Genomic DNA, 23681 nt, shown 5'->3' on the forward strand with positions numbered 1-23681 from the left:
TTTTTTCCTTCCCAGACAAGAATGGTTTTATTGTTTCTTTTCCAAATTTAAAAAGGCAATATATATATATATTATACAATGTGTGTGTGTGTGTATATACATATATATATATACATATATATGTATATATATATATATGTGGTCACAGATTTTTATAAAATGTGCAAATAACTTTAAAAGAATTTTAAAGCAACTTATAATAATTGCCCCTCTAGTGAATGACAACTATTCTTACATTGGCTGATTCTTCCAGAATTCTTTTTATATATATTGTAACTACTTTTTATTGAGAACTTTCAGTGAGTCAAGGAGTATGTTAATCTAATCATGTTATATGTTTAAAACAATCTTATGAAGCAGTGCCACCAACCCAAGATATTGTTAAGAATTGCCCCCTTATGGAGAAACTAAGGCTTGTTACATAGTCAAGTATGGAATGAGAAGCAAAGGAAAAGTGGTTGCCTTCAAAGTCCAATATATCATGACATATATATATCATATCATATATATATATATGAATGATTGAGATGCCCCAAGATATGTCTACCTAGAAGAATGTGACCTTATTTGGAATTATGTGGTTGTAGGTATAATTAAATCTAAGGATTAGGATCTTCACAGGACAAAAGACACAGAGACAACAGAGGAGCCTTGACTTCTCTTGACGATGGACTGTGATTGAAAGTTATAAGGTGAAATATTCCCCTTCCTCCTCGGTTTGCTTTTGATGTCATGGTCTTTATTATGGCAATAGAAAGCAAAAACCCAGAACTTTCTCCTTCCTGGGCAAGGCATTATTCACCACCAAGGTGGGATTCTCAGGGGCCGTGGAGATGGCTCAGTCTGCAAGGTGCTAGCCTTGAAAGCACGAGGTTTGATCCCAGGAGTCCACCTACGAAGCCAGGTGTGGTGGTGCTCTCTTCTAATGCCAGCCCTGGGGAAGATCTCTGGTGCTTTCTGGCCAGAGAGCCAAGCTTACCTGGTCATCTTCAGGCGAGTAAGAGACTCTGCCTAGAAAAATAAGAAAGGCAGTTCCCAAGGAAAAATGTTGAGACTGTTCTTTGGCTTCTACATGCAAAAGCACTTACGTGTGTGGGTATGTACACACACACACACACACACACACACACACACACACACACACACACGAGTGGTATTCTCTGACATTATAAAAGACACTAGGAGTGTATTTCAATGACAGGTCTCCTACCTAGAATAGCCCTGGGTTCAAACACCACTGCTGAAAAGAAATATTACCAAGAAAGAGCGGCACCACTACTACCAAGCTCAATAACTTGTAAATTAGATTCTTGAGGTAAAAATCAGGAGATTCAGGCTAGCTAGAGGAAAGAGTAACACAGCTTTTCTATATTCATTGATTTATCTGCCATCTCCCTCCACGTAAGAGTGGACATGCGTTCTTCATGGGGAGCTGAGACTAAATTGTAAGTTGGCTCCTAGGAAAAACTTCCTATAAAGATGTCCAACAAGAGCCTGGTGCAGCCGGTCCTCTATAAATACAAACTCCCACTATTATTAGGGCACATAATAGCCTTGTCACAAATGTGGCCAGTTAGTGCCAGCAACTGAGAGTTCATCCCACCCAGGAAGCCAAGGTCATGGTTCAACCCCAGTTAACTTGGCTCTGTTCCAGAATCCCAGATTGCATCCTGGTCCTAGCCAGCTGCCACCTAGGCAGCCTGGTGGCTGCATAATTAAATCATCAAGTGCCATTGTCACAGTCATCCAGAAGGACTCAGAGAAGACCTTCCCACTGAGAACATTGTCAGCAAATGAGGAAGCTGGAAAGATGGAGAGCTTTGAGGGAGACTGGGCCCTCTCAGCCGAGGGAGTCAGGGAGGTAAGGCATGGGTAGTCTGAATTCTGAGAGGAAACAGCAAGAACAGGAAGTGGGGGCCTGTTTTTACTGTAGTTATCACTGGCTGCTAGGGTCCATCCATCCTTTTATTGACAGTGAATTGACTTTGTCCAGCTGGATGTAGGTAACAGAGTGAAATTCAATGTGTTCCTTATTGTGGCAGTAACCACCTGTTAGAGGATAAAAAGTTGTCCCCAGACCTTATGAGATTTTCTTAATAAAATGGGTAACCTTAAACTTCTGGGATACAGTGGGTAATTCGAGAGCAAAGAGTTTTGCCTTACGAACTCACCTAAGGAGGGACCCAGTCAAAGCTAGCATTGAAAAATAAGAGAAGTTTCCATAGATTTTTTTTCCCCAAGGAGTGGAGGGACTTCAGGTTTCTTTTGTCAAAACAGTCTCTAAGGAGATTTATCTTTGAAAATAAACATATAACAAGACATCTATTTCTGAAAATAGGTACAAACTGACGAGAGATCAAAAAAGGATAATTTTTTTGCTCTCCATCTTTATTAGGGGCATGCACTCCACTTCTGTCTTCTTGGGAGGAATGACAAAGAATTTCCACACTACATCAATAAAGAGCCTCAGAGTATTGGGCTTACAGGAGCAAATGTATTCAAATCTAAGTGCCGAGGAAGAGCTTGCCTCCTCTGAAATACAGCATGTCTGTTCTTCATAGACACCACGACACATCTTCCCCTCTTCCATTCTGCCTGTCTGGAAGCTCGGAACTCAGTTTGCAGACTGAGTTCAGTTATTATGTGAGAATCTGTGGCTGGCTGGGTAGAACTTTAGCTTTTGCCTTGTTTTCCTAATCCCTCAATATACATTGTTGTCTGAAGTATTTTTTAATTTCTTAGTTTAGTTTTATTGTTTTATTTTTAATTATTTCTCTTATTTTTTTGAGATTATATTTACATCATGAGCTTGAAAAAGTGCAAAGAGTGATATATGAGAGGGTCAAGCTCATGACTTCTTTTTTCACGAATTGTTTTTACATGCATATATGTATGTATGTATGTACACACATGTATTTCTAAATATAAAATATACCATGTTTAGTCTGTATCATGTTACTCATACGCACGTTTTCAGGGCTGACCATTTGGCAATGGATAACCAATGGGTGAGCTCTTCCTTGGAGAAGTTCTACGTGTAGGAGTGAGGCCTCTCAGGCTTCCTTCCCCCTGTCTGTCTACTTTAGATGTCTACTGCTGCCAATTTTCAGCTCATGTTTAGGCAGGCATGTTGCTGAGACGTTATAGGGGTAGCTTCTGATAGTCCTAGGAGGAACAATCTGATAGCAGACTTTCTGATCCTCTTTCTCTTACAGTCTTTCCACCCCCTCGTCTACAATGTTCCCTGAGTCTGAGGTTCAGAAGTGTTCTTGTAGAGGTATCAGTTAGGACAGGGCTCTACAGCTCTGCGTTCTGATTGTTCGTGGTTTTTCTGTAACGGTCTTTGTCTGTTGTAAAGAGAAGTTTCCCTGATGCTGGATGAGGACTATGCTTATCTGTAGGTAGAAGGACAAATATTTAGAATGTGGTTAGGGTTAGGTTTATGCTGGTTTAGTTAAAATGACAGTTGTAAGTTCTCCTCCTAGTTCCATAACTTCAGTACCTCCGGGTGGGTGGGTCAGTTTCCAATGCCAGGCGTGATTTCCTTCTTGTTGGTCCAGTCTTAAGTCCAATTAGAGATCTGTTGAATTCCATTTAAACTATATATGTATATTCCTCTACCATCAAGCTAAGAGTGCCACTACTGCACTCTTGGGTTTTTGTGTCATGCTGACTGTTGTTATGGTCCATAGGTGTCAGAGCTGGGAAAGACTGTTGACTGCTTCCTTCCTTTGGAAGCTCGCATGGCCCCTTCTGGTGCCAGGAAAGCTCGTACTCAGAGAGGAGGCTTTTAGGTCAGTTCCACATCAGGGACCCTTGGGTCCTGTGTCTGAAGTACAATGTGTCTTCAGCAATAAGGACTTGTATCCAACTCTAGTAGGTAACCAAAGACGACAGCTATATCCTGTGATGTTTTTGGAGTCTCATGGATAACCCTGGCCAATAGCTCAGAAGAGGGCTTCCCATACCTGGTGTTGATATTTTTGTTAGATGGTCTTTGATTCTTGAGGGAGCATTATCAGCCCAGATGAGAAAATTCCATTTAAACTATATATGTATATTCCTCTATATTGTGAGTTCTAGGCCACACGAGGCTACATAGTGAAAGCCTATCCCGGGGGGTGGGGGGGCAGTGGAGGGAAAACTAGATCCCAAAGTATGTATAGAAAACCTTAAGCCCAGAGCAGCATAAAGCAGAATATGCACAAGTATTAACAATTCATTTCATAGGCAGATTCAAAAGTGATAGAACGGAGCTAGCTTGCTTTTGAGTCTCTGCTTATCCTTTTACAAGTTTGTGACCCAGAGTATGTCATCTAACTCATTTTTCTAAGTCTGTACCTACCGAGAGAAAATGCATAGTATTAATTCCTAATGACATCATAATATTTATATAAGCTACCATGTATGAGTTACTTTGAAGACAATGAACATTTATGCAAGGTAAAGTGTTCTTGGTATAGTGACATGCATTCTGGGCAAGGTGCTCATAAAACTGAATGAATGAACTAGTTTGTAGCATTCAGCAGTGGATTTGATGTTTTCTAGGCTTAGTGAGACCATAGACTCTGGAAAAGCAGCTATCAAAGTGGAGATATCATTGGGCATGGTATCACATGCCTTTAATCTCAGCACCTGGGAAGCAGAGGCAGGAGGATTTCTGAGTTCAAGACCAACTTTGCTATATAGCAAGTTCCAGAACATAGAGAAACTTGTTCAAAAAGAAAAAAGTTGAGATATTACAGGGCAGAGAATCTTCCTTTAAACTCAGTTTGGCTCCTACTTCTGGAGTTCCCTAATACTTAATGCAGCATGATGATCCATTCATCCCTCTGACAATTTTAGTAGGACTAGAAGACCCAAGTAACTAAAAATCAAACCTCAAAAGACAGAAACAGAAAGCCATTTTTTTCCTAAAGACACAGACCTGTTGTAACCTTCCAGAGCTTAAAGCTTTTCAATATCTGCAAAGCAGCTTCGCGATAAAGTTCCTTCTGTTTTCCCTTCAAGCCCTTGTCCTTCTCTCTGCTTCTTCAACCTTCTCTCCTTTCTCTCTTTGAGCATCAGCCATTCCTGTTCTCTGAATGCACACAGCTTTGTGGGCCACTGGGCCTTTACACATGCTGTTCCCTCTCCCTGGGTGACCTTCCTTCTCATGTGTCCAGCTTACATTTCTTCATCATAGGAACCTATCATGACTTGCTCAGGCATGTGACATGTCCCTTCTTCCCACAAACAAACTTCAGTGAAGGAAGATTCTTCATGAGATTGAGCTACAACAAAAAACCCAGCACTAGGGAGGCAGAGCCAGGCAGATCTCTGTGAGTTCAAGGCCAGCCTGGTCTATAGAGCAAGATCCAGGACAGGCACCAAACTACACAGAGAAACCCTGTCTCAAAAAAAAAAAAAAAAAAAGTCTAAATTGTGTTCATCACAACTCCACTGCCTGGCCACTGTTCAGTTCAGTTCTACTAAGTAAAGATATTTCAAACATTCTCATGGGTATATGAGTAAATATCAAGGATTCTAGCTGTTCTCAACCTATGTGTCACAACCCCTTTGGGGGTAGCATATCAGATATCCTGCATATCAGATATTTACATTACGATTCATCACAGTAGCAAAATTACGATTACAAAGCAGCAACAGAATGGATTTATGGTTTGGGGCCACCACCACATGAGGGACTACATTAGACAGTCACAGCATTAGGAAGGTTGAGGACCAGTGGATTAGCCCTTAGCTGAACAAGTAAAGATTCAATCAGGATTGAAAAGCTTCATATCAGGTCTGGGGAAGCCGTGCAGGTCAGGAAGAAGGCCGCACAGAGCATAGCACGGGGGAAAGGAAAGCAGTTGCCTAGACACATCGGAGGTTTGGGTCCTGAGTGCTGTGGGGAAACATGTGTGTCCCTCAGTTCCCATAGTGAGTCCAGGGGCTTCTAAAGACTTCTGGAATTGGCAGGTCACAAGGCTATCAGTGTATGATTGTGCTCTGTGGTAAGATCAATGAGAAGCTGAATCCAGTCTGCAACTCTTTCCTCCAAACCAGTACTCTAGGTTCTGCGTCTGACCCCTAAGAATGCTTTATCCAGCTCACACACAGCACAGGAGCCATGAGTTATGCCCAAATTGTCTCTGAATAAAAGAACCCACCTTTACTTCTGACAGAATCTTTCGCTGACTTCAGCGTCTAAAGGGCAGGAAATTCATTTTGGGAGAGGTTTTTGGTGGAAGAAAACCTAGAAAGGGTAAAAGTGTGATCCAAGGCTTGGGCCTGGCCTTATGGCTATGGTTTTGTCTCTCAAAACTACTCTAGGCCTGGTGGTGGTGGCGCACGCCTTTAATCCCAGCATTTGGGAGGCAGAGGCAGGCGGATCTTTGTGAGTTCAAGGCCAGCCTGGTCTACAGAGCAAGATCCAGGAAAGGCGCAAAGCTACACAGAGAAACGCTGTCTTGAAAAACAAACAAACAAACAAACAAACAAAAACCTACTCCAGGAAGGAGCCACAAGTGTCCTGTATGAAAGACTAGATCCTCTTTCAGGCCTTATTACAGTCACTTTCAGAGTCCTGACTCTTGAACTAGTAGGCAGCCCAGAGTTTAAGGCTCTTCAGCAGGAGCATCATATGTACTAACGCTCATCTTGTCATTTCCATGTGAACCTTTAGAGACGCTGTGCTGGTGGGATGGGGGACTAGCGGGTATTGGTTACTTTAAAGATAGGTTACACACTCAATGTCATCTCAGCCATTTCCCAGCTACCGTATGTGGGCATACACCTTCACTTTCTTATGAGGAAGGGAAGAAGGGAGGAAGGTGGGGAGGGATGGAGATGGGGGAGTAGAAAGAGGGAGAGCGGGAAGGACAGAGGGACAGAGGGAGAAGAGGCAGTTCTGTGACAGACATGGAAATGTGTCTGTCACATTTCCAACTGCAGAGAAGGTAATTAACCGCACTCTGAATTGATCACCTTCCTCACACTGAGGCCACATGTCACATGGGCTCCACATGTTGTCACTCAGCTGATGACCGAGACCTGGAAGGTGTGGATGACTAGGGTCTAACGCGAGACATCGAAGATGGGTGTCTTCTGTGATCCGCAAACCTGGCATCGGAGCTAACTTCCTGACGGGCCTGCCATCAACCCTCCTTCCTCAGATCTCTCCTCTCAGTCTCGCTCACTCTCTTCTCTTTCTGTCCCTTTGCTCTCACAGACATTTCCCCTCACCACTTCTTTCATATTTAATTCTGTCTAGGAATCTTCTTGAAGGACTTATACTCATTCTAGACTTAGCATTAACAAGGAGATCAAATGATTCCATGTGTATAAGGAAGCTTCCCGTTTCCAGGAGGGAGTAAACGCTAAGGTTCCACTCATGGGGAATTAGTCATTGCCTTCTCTCTGTGGTTTTCTTCAGCACTCTCTGCTCCTTATAATGGTAGCTGTCCAGTCATCATCTCTGGCTCTTATATCTGTGGACACAGAAAACAGTGGGGGAGACTTATCCATTCCTTCGTTCTTGTTTTTAGAGGTAGGACTGCTAAACTGTTGCTGCACAGAAGGGCACACTTGGAGTCAGCATTTGCCAGCTTCCCTTGCAATTAATAATCAAATGATTAAGTTTTGCAGAAAATTGAAAACAGAAGTGAGGTGCACAAATTTACCCTCAGTTCCTTAAAACACATTTGCTGTGTTTCACTTTCTCAGTTTTCCTTTTGGCTAACTAGAATGTAGATAGGCAGTGAAGGCAGGTTCAACCAGGTGCATAAGGATACCACAACAGATGTCAGAACAACATGATAGAAGAAATAGTGGTCCCTAGCTAATCTTAAGGAGCAGAGCTGTCTGTACTGGGCACCTTATCCGCCACTGTTTTTGATTGCTCTTGTTTGTTTACTTTGGTGTCATTTTTAACTGGTTGGAAAATGAACTGTTTTTTTTTTATCATATTCTTGGTATCTTTTGTTATAGCTGCTTAGCCAGTACCATACCTAATGCCTCTTTTTCTTCTATTCCAATATTCTCCCTCTGCTTAGTTGACTCATAACTGGTTGACAAGCTGGCTCCTTAATCCATTAATGCCTACTCCTCAATATGGCATTTAATTACATTTGATGACTTTGAGGGACAGCAAAACTAGTTCCCTTTGGGCACAGGATTATCTCAAGTCAGAGTTAATAGCCTTAATGGTTTAAAATGGCACTAAATGGTTCTCTACATTTGGGGAAGGCCATCTGGTCATTTGCAGATAAGCATAATAATAAGCACCCGGGCAGATTTCCACATATGGGCTGAAACGCAGACATGTTCCAAATTATATACACTATAAAATTTACTAGCCTTCACTAAAACTCAAATCACAAACTATCCCTTACTTGATTTGCAATAATGAGTTGTCACTCGGACAATACGATTGAAATGAGTCTGCCAGCAAACAAAGACCCCACCGGAACACAGACTCTAGTCAAGGTCAAAAGACAATCATAGTTTGGGAAGAGCTTCTGAGCATTCGAATCAGTAATGGCCCTCAGCTCTGCCCAAGCACACACTCACACGGCCAGCAGGTTTGTTTAAAGCTGAGCCATGACAGTTGGCTAAAATCATGTTCTAGAAGCATTTACATCCTCTGAGTGTGATTGATAAGTCATAAAAGCAAACTGAAGGAGTGATAAAATAATTTCTGGGTAGTGATAGTATTTGCTTCCATTTCCTGTCTCCCTTTTTGGCAAGTTTTTTAGATAGATTGGATAGAAACCTTAAGAGATCTTAGCATTGAAATATTTATGATTGTCACTACTTCATAAGAGTATTAGGAAGGAAACGTAAGGGGGTACCCAACAAGGTTCTAAATTTTACCATTAACATTATTGGAGGATATTATGTAATCAGTGATTTTTTCAACATTGGTTCCTTAAGCTGCATACTTCACCTGACTCATGAGTTACCTGTTAATGTCCCCTTGATCCTGTGGTGGCATTACTGACAATTGTCCAGTTTCCTTCAATGTCTCTCAAAACCCTAAATCATTTAGAAGGAAGATGCCCTCGTATTGAACAAAGCAGCAAAGAGCCCAGTGACTGGACTTCGTGACTCTCTTTGGCAACCCTGCCCCAGCTGCTTAACATGGAAAACAGAAACTGGCCACGTGACCAGCTAGTCACTTACCTGGAAGGGTGTTGAATGAAAGAGTAATGAAGGCCCAGCAGGGGCACATCTTAAGATATGAATGAATGAAGTTCCTATATGCAAATCACCGTGGCTCCGTTCTTTCTGTGAAAAGTAATGGTCATGAACTTGAGTTAATAGTCACGGCTCACAACTCTGGTAAATGATTTTTTGTTTGTTTGTTTCAGCCCCAGACAATAAACAGATTGAATCTCCTTTGTGAATAGCCTGCAACTAGGCAAAAGCTGAGGCGGACCTGGTCTTTTCCTAGGATTGGATGGGGTTTCTTTATCAGATGAGGCAGGCCAGGACTGAGTGGCTTTGGGCTACCCTCTTGTATTTTAAACTTGCACCTAATTTACCATCCGGCTTCGCACCTGGGTCTCCTTTGGCATCAGTGTAGTCCAGATTTTTTTTTTTTTTGGCCCAATGAATATCTGCTTTTTGAATTATTTTTTCCCAGATGTACTTCTCATGTAGCCAAATTTAGCCTTGTTTTATCATTTCCTGCCCCTCATTTCTAACCTCTTTGGGGACATTGTGATCAATGGAGTGTTGACAATGCAGCCCAATTTAAAAGCATCTGCAATTTGCATCAATAAGCAAACCTTTTTATATTTATTAATAAAGACAATACGAAATAATATTTCTATCGCAGATTATACTCCGTATGTGGAAACACTGGCGTTTCTCCAGGGCACTTCATTTATTAATTTTTAGCCTATTTCCAAACCACATTCTTCTTTATCCCAATTTGATTTTGATGCCAAAACAAAATAGCAAAACACGCTTTGTGGAAGATAGCTTGCTCGTTACCACACACAGGCGACTTTGCCTTCGTTGGCTGGTGGTTCAATGCTCCCCGCGTAGCTTCATTTGAGTCAGGCTGGTGTAGTAGCTTCTTCCCATGCGGCTCGGGGCTCCATTTTCCTCTTGGATTCTACACAGCTTCTCCTCTGTATTCTGGGATTGCTCTCCACTTTCTGGTCTTAGAGTTGCTGAACTTCCCATCACCTGCTGGGAAGAGCCAATGCTCCTTTAACATTTTTGCTGTTGTTGTGTTGAGTGTATGCGATGCTAGGCTCTTGGTGAAACCCGTTCATAACAAGAGGTTTCTTCTCTAGATAATTTATCAAGGGTCATGGCTTGTACCTATGCGTCACTTCATGTCCTCCCTTTATATCCTGTTTCATCCCCATTGCAAACACGTGGATTAGGACCGTTCTCTCCTGGTTGGTCTTCCTGCTTCCCATCACCCTTTCCCATGGGTCAAATACGTGAGAGCTACTAGGTAGAGAGTCTGAACAGCCTTTAAAAAATGGTGCTTTCGCTGGGCGGTGGTGGCACACGCCTTTAATCCCAGCACTTGGGAGGCAGAGGCAGGTGGATCTTTGTGAGTTCGAGGCCAGCCTGGTCTACAGAGAGAGATCCAGGAAAGGCACAAAGCTACACAGAGAAACCCTGTCTCGAAAAAAAAAAAAAAAAAAAAGCAAAACAAAACAAAAAAAATGGCGCTTTCCCTCTCCCTGTAGAAAAGTCACTGGGCATTAGACTATTGGCCAACTTTTCATTTTCTTCCCCCTATCTGGATGCACTGAGATTTTTACAAGACACAGAAGTTGCTCTGTGATCTCAGGTACCTTCTGCTCCCTCATGGTGGGAGCTCCTGACACAAGAGGAATGGTGTGACCGGATGTAAGTTTCTTCCAGACAAAAGGGGTAGAATGAAAGAAAACATGGCGTCTGCTATGCTAGGCATATATGCTTGAGTTTCTCCTGGGCTGGAGTAGAAAAGGAAATGAAAGCCGTACCAATATTGACAGCTAAATTCTCTGTCTACTGGTCAAAACTTGCCTGGCATTGAGTTGAGCCTCCAGACTTCTCAATTAACCCTGTTTATTTACAGGTGGAAGTGCTTTTCTCTCTGGAGTCTTTGCCTACTCCCTAGGCTTATCTTCACCTTACCTTTCCCATCCACAGCGCCTCTGAATATTAGGTAAATGCCTTCTTAGTATTCTAATCCTTTTTGCTGGCAAGCTTTCGGTCATCCATTACATCTACCCAGACTGCTTTAATCAAAGCAGCACATTCTTGTTTGGTTCTATTTCCAGGAGATTTCTGTCTTGTTATTCTTTTTTTTTTTTTCATCTTCTTTCCCTTTATCCATAAACTTTTATTAGACCTTTGTGAAGCCAATTGAGATAGCAGGGAGTATACATTATAATTCATTTGAAAAAGAATCAGCTGCATTTTGATGAGCAGGATCATTTTGCAAAGCATGCGGGAAACGAGGCTATTGTGCCCCCTCTGTGTGTGCAGGGTTGGAAGGCACAGGCTAGCACTTGTCTTTCCTCATCCCATGGCTTAGCAGTCCAGTCACATAGGCAGCCTGGCACCGATTGCTAGCCATATCTCACCCTCACTATGGCAGGAGGCAATCAATAGATGGATTAATCACACTTTGGGGAGCTCACACCCCAGGTAGGGGAGAAAATGAGGTTTGGAAGAGGAGGCTGTAGTCAATGCGCTCTACCTGGAGATTGCAGCCTGGTGCACACAATACAGAACCACAGAGAAATCCACTTCACCCAGAAGGGTGACCTTGCCCAGTTGTGCAATGAGATCTTCTAGAAATTTACAATTGTCTTGATTTCAGCTGATGGGCAAGGCTTTAAAGATACACACACACACACACACACACACACACACACACACACACACACCAAAGTTGTTACAAATCCATACAAAAAATATAATGAGACTTAATTGATCAATAAGACTAGATGGAAAGAATTTTGTGCATGTGTGTGAGTGTGTGTGCATTTGTGTGTGTGTGTGTATATATATATATATATATATATATATATATATATATATATATATAACTCTGTGTGTATACACATGTGTTTAAATGAGTGTCTAAAGTCACCGAAATTTGAAAAGATACAGGGGATTTTTCTTGTTGCTATCTGCTTGATTCACTTATTTATAACTAAAGGGTTTATAATGACAATTTAAAATCAGAGTGAGTTGTCAGGAAGCAGGATAGCAAAGTCCTGATTATTGGCAGAGAGGTCAGGGTGGCTCTGGAGACCTAGATTTACGGTAATAGGAGCTATTATGTGTTCAAAGAGCATTGCATTTTTTATCAAAATTGAGTCTTCTCTCTGCTACCAAGAGTCAAATGAAAGCCACTGAACCCCTGGTCTCAGCTTGTTTACCTCAGCAATGGACTGAGCCTGTCCTTCCAAACTTAATGCAAGAACAGAAAAAAATCATGCAGACCACAGCGTTTCATCAGCAGACACAGACTCTACAAATTTAATTATTGTTATTCAGGCACACTTCTAGAAAAAAAACAAAGGAGTTAAATATCTTCAGCTTTGGCTGCCTTCCCTTAACCTGGTTCCACAACATAAAAAGACATCGTAGAAAGTGATGTCGACTTGCACTTCAAAAATAAAAAATAAACACTCCAACGACTAAATTTTCTGAGCAAAGCTATTTGCTCTGCCCATACTTTCAAAATGCACTCTGGGACCCTTGGCCTCGTGACTGCCCTTCCTCCCACTCTGAATAGAAACAGCATCATTTACAAAACGCTTTGATTAGCGTTTGATTAAGGAGTTCTGACCTTTTTGGAATTAGTCTCATAATTACAGGGCTGTGGATGGTCCCCAGCCTCTCTGCAGCTCCCTTGGTTCAGACGATTTTGCAGTGGCCCTGAGTGACAGGCACTGAAGAGCGATGCCCTGCTAATGCTATAATCACCAGGTACCACTTAAGCACGGCTCCTAGACTCTTTGTTCCAGAGTGGTGTGCAAAGGAGAAGCTGCTGTGTGAAGTTCTGGTTCCTTTTCTTGTGTGTTCCGTTCCTGCTTTCAGCAGCTTTCTTAATTCAATCACCGCCTCTATCCTCATAATAACCAGAAGAGGTTGGAGGAGGAGAGAAGACAGTTGGGGGGGGGGGGGTGGCGCGGGCGGAGGTGAATCAAAGTTTTCATTCCCCTTTCCTGAAACAGCTCATGTGCTGGAAGCGAGGACCAGCTGGGCCAGTTGGCCGAGGAAGCCTGGGCTGCAGAACCGACAGCAGGTGTTCCCTGTAACGTGACACGCTTGAGCCAGGCATGGTCCAAAAACTGAAGAAGAAACCCTCCTCTGCTTTGTAAGCACGCCTCCCTTTGGCCTCCAGAGTTTTCAAAAGTGTAAAGGAAATGAGTCAGAATGTGAGAATTTGCCTGTTTGGTGGGAATGGTCATGTTTCACTGCGCTGTTTTATCCCGCTGGTGAGACATGATGAAAGAGAGAACGCAGAGGCGCCACAGCCTTGCGCCTCCACACTCAATCCCTGGAAACCCATGGACTAATGGTGTCTGGCTCCTGCTCTTAGGAGCGGCCTGAGAGTTGCTGCCCAAGCTAGCATTAAGCGTGGTCCAACATTTTCCCAGGCGTGTGAGATGTAAATAGGGCTCATGTGAGAAAAATGTTCTGGATCTAAATAAGTACGGAAAATTCTGGATCAGATATATCTAAACAGGTTGCTTCACCGCGGGACTTCTTGGGGCTTTAAATTACTTCGTTTACTTAATGAATCTCTAAAAGGAAGGTAAAAATGGGCAGCTCATTGCACACTTCCCAGACCCATAAAAACTCTTTTGTCTGAGATACCACTTGGAAATGACAAAGTCCCTTCAGGCCTTCTGTCTTTAGGATTGCAGATGTCCCTTATCTTTGTGTCTGTACTTTAGAATTTGTCATTTTCCTACACGTGAGTGTGTTTTAAAAACACTTCGTATAGTTGGAAGCCCCCAGACATTCTGCTCACTTAATTTGCCTTATGGAGAAAAACTCCCATAGTGGAATCAGTGCTGACCTATCTCAGTATGTGAGGCCTTCAGTCTACAGATCTTTCATCTTTCCTGCTCCATAGAGCTAAGGTCCAAGAGAGGAACGGTCCTGGGGATGCTATGGGGACAGAAGTGTTGTATACTCATACTGGGTGTAAATCTCAGATCTGCCTCTTCAGAAGCTAGAAGTAGCCCTGGACAAGTCAATTCGTCACTGTGCCACAACTTCCCTTTTTTATAATGTGGGGGTGACACTATGAAGGCTCAGTGTGTGGGTGAAATGAAGCCACCTCATGGTGCTAGGAAGCCTGGCTCATTCTCAGGTCCCAGCTGCTTCGATTTATCCCCCAGACAAGCAATGTGCTAGGTAAAATCTGCAGCTGATATTTATCACAGTGAATTCAATACTCAGACTCCAGACTTCAAGCTACATTTCATACGATCCCTTTTTCCCCCCATACAGAAATCAGCAGATGGTGGGCATCCAAATGGGAGGGGACACAGAGAAAATTAAATAAACTGTCCCCTAGGGTCATTCAAGATGTTACTCTTTGCAATTTTATAATTTTTTTTTTTACGTTTTCAATGTGATTTTGTTACTGGGAACTTGAAAAAAATAAAAAAATGCAATAAAAATGTTTTATGAAGAAAGATGTTCACCCACAGTATTACTTATATTGGTGATAAAACAGAAACAAAACAATTTCTCAATAATCAAGAAATGCCTAAGTAAATTATGTTAGAGCTGTGTGGTAGAGTATCGAGTAACATAATGGCTATATTTTCTATTGTAATAAATAGTTTTATGAGGAGTTTTATAAGAAGAATATGGTTATGATAGAATATTAGTGAAAATTGAGATGCAAAATAGCATAGAGAATGTGATCACAATTACACAAAAACAAGGCCAGCAAAAGATCAAACGAAAAAGGCTTTAGTTTACTTGGTGATGGATGTTCTTAACTATAAATTTCCCAAATTGCCATAAATAACTGTAAATTATTTATATTTTTAAAAGATAATTTTATTTAGAAACAAAAATAAGAAACAAGTCAAGCTTATTGATTGATTTCTATGGTTTACATAAAGAAAAGATCCAAGCTTATTGATTGTTCGAGATACCAGAGCAAGTGGACTCACAGCCAGTTAGCCTTAGATTGACAAACAACTCAGCCCCCAATGTAACCATGAGCTGGAGATAAGGACTGAGGTAGAGTACCCCAGGAGGGCTGGAGACTAGCCACACAGAGAAGTCTGAAGAGGACACAAGATCTTGTTCTTGTAGATTTCTAGCCCCTTGGATCTATGACCTTTGCAGACAAATGGGCAAAAGAAAAAAAAAATTGCCCAGATTATGGCTCTAACTAAAATGCCCCCCTTCTGTCCTCAAATATCTAAATTATCTGCTATTTAAATTCCTGATTATACCCACCCACATCACCAAAAAAGTTATGTTCACCCAAAAATTTGTTTGTGAATGTTGAGTCACCATTACCCAAAGTTGGAAACAACCCTATAGTCTGTGAACTGGTGGATGGACAAAGAAATGTGGCAAATCCATCAATCAGCCAGATGTGGTGCCTGACTTCATCCAGCAGTCCTGAGGCTTGGATAGGAAGATCACAATCTCAAGGTCAGCCTAGGCTACATAGTGAGACCTCATCTAGAAAAGCAGAACAAAGAAAACCCCTACCTATCAAAGGAAGAAACACTGTACAGCAGTAAGAAGGGCAACCCACAAACCCCACAACAACATAAATGGATTCCGAATGCATTATGCTAAGTGGAAGAAATCAGCCTTGAAAGGTTACATGCAATATTATTCCTTTTACATGATAGTCTGGGAAAGAGACTAGGAACACACAATGGTTTAATGCTTCCTAGGGGGATGAGATGGGGAGAGTGACTGGATACAAAGGACACGAGAGGATGACACATTTTGGGATGATCGAGCTGTTCTGTAACTGGAGTGTAATAAAGGACACATGACTGCACCAAGAGTCACAGCTTCACAGAACCGGCACGTTTTTCTATAGGTAAATAAGGCCCGTTACACCAAACTTTGAACAAAGAAAGCAACACACACAGCAGTAGTGTGTTTTTGGTTAAAGTTGATAAGAAGCCTAAAGACATCTTAACCATGCTAACATTTATTGTATTATATTTTAAAGGGAGGAAAAGCAACCATTTTAACATCCTTTAGAAGAGTTTCGCCATATATTAACATAAGCAATATGGTTTTTATGAAGACTTCTACAGTTTACATAAAGAGAAGATCCAAAAATTCACGTTCATTTAACACATTTTGATATATATATATGTAGCTAGAGTTTTCCTGCCTGGCCCACAGTCAGGACAAATCTCTCTCACCTGCCAGTCCCACAGCCGCTCAAACCCGACCAAGTAAACACAGAGACTTATATTGGTTACAAACTGTATGGCCATGGCAGGCTTCTTGCTAACTGTTCTTACAGCTTAAATTAATCCATTTCCATTAATCTATACCTTGCCACATGGCTCGTGGCTTACCGGCATCTTCACATGCTGTTTGTCATCATGGCGGCTGTCAGTGTCTCTCTGACTCAGCCTTCCACTTCCCAGCTTTATTCTCCTCCTTGTCCCGCCTACACTTCCTGCCTAGCCAATGGCCAATCAGTGTTTTATTTATTGACCAATCAGCAACACATTTGCCATAGAGAACATCCCACAGCATATATATATATATATATATATATATATATATATATACACACACATATATATATACATATAATGTATGTGTGTGTATGTGTGCATGTGCACACATGTATATGCAGAGCCTAGAGGTTAATGTTGGGTGTCTTCTGTACCCTTCTGTACCTTATTTCTTGAGACAGGGTCTTCCACCGAACCTGGAGCATAACAATTTAGCAAGATTGGCTGACCAGAAAGTACCAGGGATCCTCCTGTCTCTGAGACCCCTGCATTTGGCTTACAGCCACATGCTGCTGTGCTCAATTTTTAACATAAGTGCTGGGAACTGAACTTGGGTCCTCATGCTTTCATGGCAAGCACTTTACTGACTGGGCCATCTTCCCACACCACAAATATCTTTGCTACCTAACTTAAGAGAAGACAAGGGGTTCTATTTTTGTTTGTTTCCGACACTATGTGTAATCAAGTCATCAAGCGGAGGAAGAATATTCTAATGTTTTTCCAATTAATACAGACGGTTTTGCACCACAAAAAGAAGTCAATAGAGAAAACAGGACAATCTTGGTAAGGACAGTTTCGACCTTCCAAACCTCTTGACCGTTTTCTGGATCCACATCCAGGACTCTCAGCATACTTTCCAAACCATCTAAACCTTCCTCCATCTCACATTCTTTCTTAAAGCTCACTGTCTCCAGTGGGGTGTTCATTCGCACACTGCAGTTATCACTCTCGTCTCTGAGTTCCCGTGGCCCTTTTCTCTCTACCTCATTTCTTGTATTGCCCGCTATCACCTACTTGTTCTTCTAAGTTGCTTCTCTAACTTCTTCGGAGAGCAGTCTTTCTTTGAATCCTGGCCCTACCCCTGACCTGGTAATCCAGAGAATCTTCTATATTACCAGCACTATAAATAGTTGTTGATGATATGCACAAGTTAATTATAAACAATAGCTAGCTCTAGGTACATGGAATAGACTCAGTATCAATGCCATACAAGAAATAAATACTTCTATGACATCATTTGCTTCTGAACGTTACCAGGCTCCTGAAACCTGAGGCCAGCCCTTTTGAATTCCTGTCTTCCTCTGGTGGTGATTAAAAATGTGCATTTTCCCCTTAGCCTGGCCTTACCTCAGTGCAGGTTGAGGGAAAGACCCTGATATTCCAGAAACGGCTGAAGCTTTAGAGTTAAAGAATGTGGGTTCATCTTTTACTTCTACCATTGACCTGAACTTCACAAGACATATATGCCCTCTGAGACTTAAGCTAGCCCATCTGAAATAGAGACTGGAGTTGCTGCCTCGGGCACCTCATAAGGTTGTGAGGATTAAAGGAATTACATCAGAAACACCCGTAACTCACAGATTTGCTCCAAACCCTCCAGTTGTGTTGGCCTGGCTTCCGTCTGGTCTTCTGGTGTGGGGAGCAGCTCCAGCAGCCCCCAGCAGAGGCAGACTGCCTGTGCCGGCCCCGAACTTCGCTCATGTTTCCCTCTTGCTTAACAGCTTTAGAGAGATTCTTTTTGTCCAGTCTCTTTACCATTCTTCCCTTGGTCTCCAGCCATCTTCTCTTTGGGCTAGGTCTCTCTGTAAGTCTGACAATTCCAATCTTTAAACCTAAGCCATTGTCTGGCACATCTCCAGCCATTAGACAAGGGGACAGATGGACCCCGTAAAGGGCTAAGCAAGAAACCTTTTTACCAAATCCATTCTCTTCATCTGAGAGACAGTTTCCGCCTTAGACAACCTTTTCAAATTTTCCACTTATAATCATTGAATGTTTTTATTAGTGAAACTTTTGTCAAGATATTACTCATTTACAAATTTTGTTTGGGGTAAGGGAGCTAATTGCTTTGTTTTCTGTTGGTTTTTGTTCATTCTCTCAACTAGGTATTAAAAAAAAAAAAAAGCCTTAATGTGTGCCTGGCACTGTGTTAAGCCATTGGGAATAAAAAAAGAAATGCTTGGTTGATATGATAGCAGTCTGAGCTGTATCCTGAAAAATAAATAGCTTTGGCATCTCCTCAGCACTATTCAATACGATCCTATTACATTTAAATGCTAAGCCACAGCCTGTAGAATTCTGATTCACCGGAGGACTAATGTTGCTGATAGCCACACAGATAGCCTAGTCGGATATTACATTCTGAGCAATAGCAGAGCAAAACCCTCTCAACCTTCAATTCCTCCAAACGCCCATAAATATAGCTTTCTGAGCTAAGAAACATCCACAAAAGGGGAGAAATTCTGTAAATGCAGACACACAGGATGAGGGATTTAAATAGCGAGAGTGCATTTTATGAAAACTGCTAATCCCAATGTTTTAAATTTTGGCTAAAAGTTTCTTACTGTGTTTTGTTATGTTTTTTAAAGCTTGGGAGCCACAGAACTATTCTGCTCTTCTGTTCTCAGAATATTATAGTTGGTCAAAGGCCCTTTATCAGCTTTTATTCTATTATTTTATTGCCTCCTCATCTGCATTTTCTTTCCTTCCCCGACAGTCTATAAATATATCTGATATATGTCCTATGGATATAATTATTCTTGCAAAATTTCAATGTTGTCTTCTATGTAAATGCGTTCTTATTTATAAAATAAAGTTTAATTCCATTCCAAGTTATTTCTTACTCAAGACTGTGTTTGAGTATCAATACATATTGATACAAGTATGTGTGTGTGTGTGTGTGTGTGTGTGTGTGTGTGTGTGTGTGTGTGTTTCTACATTTTGAAGTGTCCAGAGCATGCTTTGACATTTTATTTATGTCCTGTACTACTGAGGGCCCCTGAGTGATCGCCAGTGTCTCACAGCAGATTGCATCTCTGAACATTCCTGCACAGTTGCTTTGTGTATCTTTGTGAAGAGTCTTTAAGAGTAGATTCTCCTAGTCTTCTCTAGTAAAACATTAAATGGAAGCTGATGCTTTTTGTAGCAGGAGAGAGCAGACCAGGGACTCCAGCTTGGGAGACACTAAGGTTTCTGCAGAAGCTTCAACAGTGGCTTCCAAGGAAGTCATGGTCTGGATGTGGTCTTGAGGCCACTGGGCTCATGGACACAAAGCTCAGAATGATGCCAAGATGGGATGCCAGGTCAAAACATGAAGATCAACTCCTCAGAGGCACTTTTGTTTTCTCCTTCCCATCAAGGAACCTAGGATTATGGATTTTTCTATGGGGAGGAGGGGTCATGCCTTAAGAATGCTATGTCTAAGCTCATGCCAATGTAGAAGCAGAGTCACACTGCCCCGTAAACCAGGCTTAAAGCATTTTCTTTCTACCCGGGTCTATAATAGTCCTACTTGTCTAGCTATTCAGTGATCTAACAAGTAGACCACAACTCCCTGAGGAGCCACCATCATGGATCATTTATTGCTCCCGTGTGGAGAGGCAACTAGGGGACCAGATGGGCGGGCTCCACCACTCCCCTTGAAGGCTTCATGGCTCTGTCCCGGTGTACTTCATCGCCATGCCAAGAATCACTGGCGTTATCTCAGTGCCTGTGCCTAAGAAGCTGCTGCCAATGGCCAGTACTGTTGCCGATGGCTGCCACACTTCTGCCAGGGGGCTGGCTGCATTGCCACTGTGAACATCTTTTCCAAGGCTACTTTTGATGTTATCTCCAAGACCTACCACTACCTGACCCCTGACCTCTGCAAAGAGATGGTATTCACCAAGTTGCCTTATCAAGAATTCACCAACAATCTTGTAAAAACTGACATCAGAATCTACACACAAAGGACCCGGGCTCCAGCCATGGCTACAGACAGGATTTTATGAAAGACAAATAGAGTGAATTAAGCCTACTTTTAAAAAGATTAAGGCTAGATTTGGATCACTAGACTGTAGGATAGTTACTGTTACAAGTTACTGTTCAGGGTGCCTACACCAGCTCCTAGCTCCCCAAGTAATGATCTTCTCATGTCAATTTTCTCATATTCAACTCCTATCTTTATGGTTGTTATAAAGCATTACTTATTTACTTTTTTAAAGTTCTCTGATTATTTAATCGTCATAAACTATTATTTAATCATCTTTTTATTTTATTTATTTATTTTTGGTGTTTTGAGATAGGGTTTCTCTGTGTAGCCTTGGCTGTCCTTGAACATACTTTGTAGACCAGGCTGGTCTCGAACTCACAAAGATCTGCCTGCCTCTGCTTCCCTGCTAGGCTAAAAAGTATGAGTCACCACCACCACCAGTACCCAGCTTAATCATCTTCTTTATATTTATGTGAATTAATCTCTTATGTTTGTTTTTAAATTTCATTTTTTCATTTGCTTAATGGCTATATTCTGATAAAATTTACTTTGAAAATTTGAATGGAATTGTGAACACTATTTAATTTTTAGTAGGATTTTCTACTTTGTTGTTACTGGTAAAGAAAACAATATTACTTTTGCATGGTAATTTTGTCTATCAGATTATTGAACTCTGGAAATGTCTAATGATTTGATTCAGTTAGGTTGAATTCAAAGTTGATTGAGTTATCAATAGAGACAATCATACTATCAGTAAAACATCAGAATTTTATCTCACTTTTTTCTAAAACTTTCTTTTTTCTTGTTTTATATAATTGGCCAAGAAACCCAGCAATGGGTTAACCAGTATAGATGATAATAAATATTTTTATTTTATATCTGATGCTATTTAAGAAAAAATCCAATTTTTTTGCTAACACACTTATTAATTTTAGGCACATGACTTTTATTAAATTAAGGATGCTTTTGTTTAGCTCTTGCTCACTAAAAAAGTATATTGTAAATTTGACTCATGCATTTTATATCCATACATTTTACACACACACATGAATATGTGAACAATACAGATTTATTTCTCGGACCTGAATTGATGCTGTAACCTGCTGTTTATCACTCTATTGAATTCTACACAGCTGGTTTTTCCAATGCTAGTCAGATAATGCTTTTTCTCCTCAGTCCATCAATGAGGTGACCTTTTATAGTTTTTTAAAATTTGTATTTATTTATTTATTTTTAAGATGGGATCTTTCTACAAATCCCTGGGTGTCCTAGAACTCACTGTGTAGACCAAGCTGGCTTCAGACTCACTGAGATCCACCTGGCCCTCCCTCCCGAGTGCTGGAGTTAAAGGTGTGCCCCCCATTGTGCTGGTAGAATGAGGTCAGCTTCTGATGGTAAACTATCCTTTGATTTCTGGAATAAATGTTTCTTGATTATAATGGATTTTGGGGATTTAATTAATTATCGTGATGTTTTGTATCTATTTCGTACATGGAGTTGTCTTGGTCACTTTATTTTCTTGTACTGTTCTTATCCAATTTTCACATCTAGATAGTTATATTAGATCTACAAAATCATTTAAATTGTTTATTACCTTCCTGAAACAACACGTATGTCTTGAAACTTCAGTAATTCTCGCCTGTGAAAACATCTGAGTCTCAATCTTAAGGCAAGGGACAGAATCATGGATTAGCAACTCAGTTTCTTCACTATGTTCTGTGCCATCACACACACACACACACACACACACACACACACACACACACACACCCTTCAGACATATGTCCTTGTTGGCTTGCAGCTTTGAGAGTCAAACATGATCCACATTTGTATGTTTTCCCAATAGGATTTCAATTGGATTCATGAATACCACATATTAACAGTAAAAATACAGGATACCTTGTTCTTTGGTCTGCGTACATGAGGAGCTAGTGGTTAATTAAACTGTTTTTTGCTGCATTTTCTGTATGATCTCCCTGAGACTCAAAAACAAAAGAAAACGTTCTACATGAATCCTGTTTTGCCTTACAGCAGCAAACCTCCAACTGTAGCATATAGCATCACCCAGATTCCTCATTAATACTCAGGTTCTTTGGCCCTGACCCCAGAAAATCTAATATGGTATTTCTGAGCTGGGATCGGGAACACTTTGATAGAGATGATTGATGAACCATACTTTGAGTTACATGGTCCTAGATTCCCTGACATGTAATAATATTTTACCAACAAATATTCTAGAAGGAAATAAAATACATCCTGGCCTAGTTTGAATGTTTGAAAGATTATAAGATTAGGATTTTTACAAACAAGAATTGAAGTTTAAGCAGTGTATTTTTGTTGTTGTTGTTGTTGTTGTTGTAGGGGAAGCTCGTGTAAAGGAAAGGGCTCCAGCCCTTCTCAGCTATGAGATCTTAGTGTTTCTTTGACCACTATGACATGACCCCTATGACATTTCCTATGGCATAACTGGTGTTATGAATGAATTGGTGGCTTTTAAGTTTTGCTTCAGTTGCTTATGTTTTTCGGTTCTATAATTCTTCCAAACCAATTGTGATAACATAAATATACCAAAGGATCAGACAAAGGACAGGTTTGAAATCACATTTTAAAAATATTGGGAAGCTTGATTTTCCCCAAGTAACACCTTCATTTCTACAGTTTGTGTTCCTGTTTTTAGAGAGAGCTTTCAGCCAACGGTTCCTTGTGATTTCTATTCCAGGCATTAATAGCAAGAGCAGCTGAGTGAGATGGTGTACATCTGTAATTACAACACTCCAGGGGCTGCTGTGGGACCACCGGAGAGAGGCCAGCCTGGATTTATGGACCGAGACCCTGTCTTAAAAGAGAAAGGGGAGAGATGGCTTTCACATTTAACATTCAGGGTCCAGTATGATCCTACCCCACTTGAGGCAATAAGCTCTGTGGTCTTCTCTGGCAAAAAAACACAATTTTCTTCATTTTGTTTCTGTAGCTGTGATTTTAAAAAAATACTCTAACAAAAGCCACTTAAGGGAGAGAGAGTTTGTTTGGCTCACGGTTGCAGGTTATTATTCCATTGTTGCAAGGAAGTCAAAATGGCAGAAACTCAAAAGAAGCAAGTTACATTACACCCACAGTCAAGAGCAGAGAGTGATGTATCAATGCATGCACATTAGCGCCTAGCTCACTTTCTCTGCCTTATATAATCCAGGATCCCTTGCCCAGGAAATGGTGCCATCCAC

At 41.2% G+C, this 23681-nt stretch overlaps 1 long non-coding RNA gene across 1 annotated transcript; it reads left to right on the plus strand.

Annotated features, from left to right (window-relative positions):
• The first annotated feature begins 1594 nt into the window (after positions 1–1594).
• Positions 1595–23417, plus strand: LOC131923587 (uncharacterized). Its single transcript, XR_009382649.1, has 2 exons — positions 1595–1861; positions 23180–23417. It is a non-coding gene; the product is annotated as an uncharacterized LOC131923587 (long non-coding RNA).
• The last annotated feature ends 264 nt before the right edge of the window (positions 23418–23681 follow it).

The sequence above is a fragment of the Peromyscus eremicus genome, chromosome 13 (assembly GCF_949786415.1).
Source record: "Peromyscus eremicus chromosome 13, PerEre_H2_v1, whole genome shotgun sequence".
Taxonomy (NCBI): Eukaryota; Metazoa; Chordata; class Mammalia; order Rodentia; family Cricetidae; genus Peromyscus; species Peromyscus eremicus.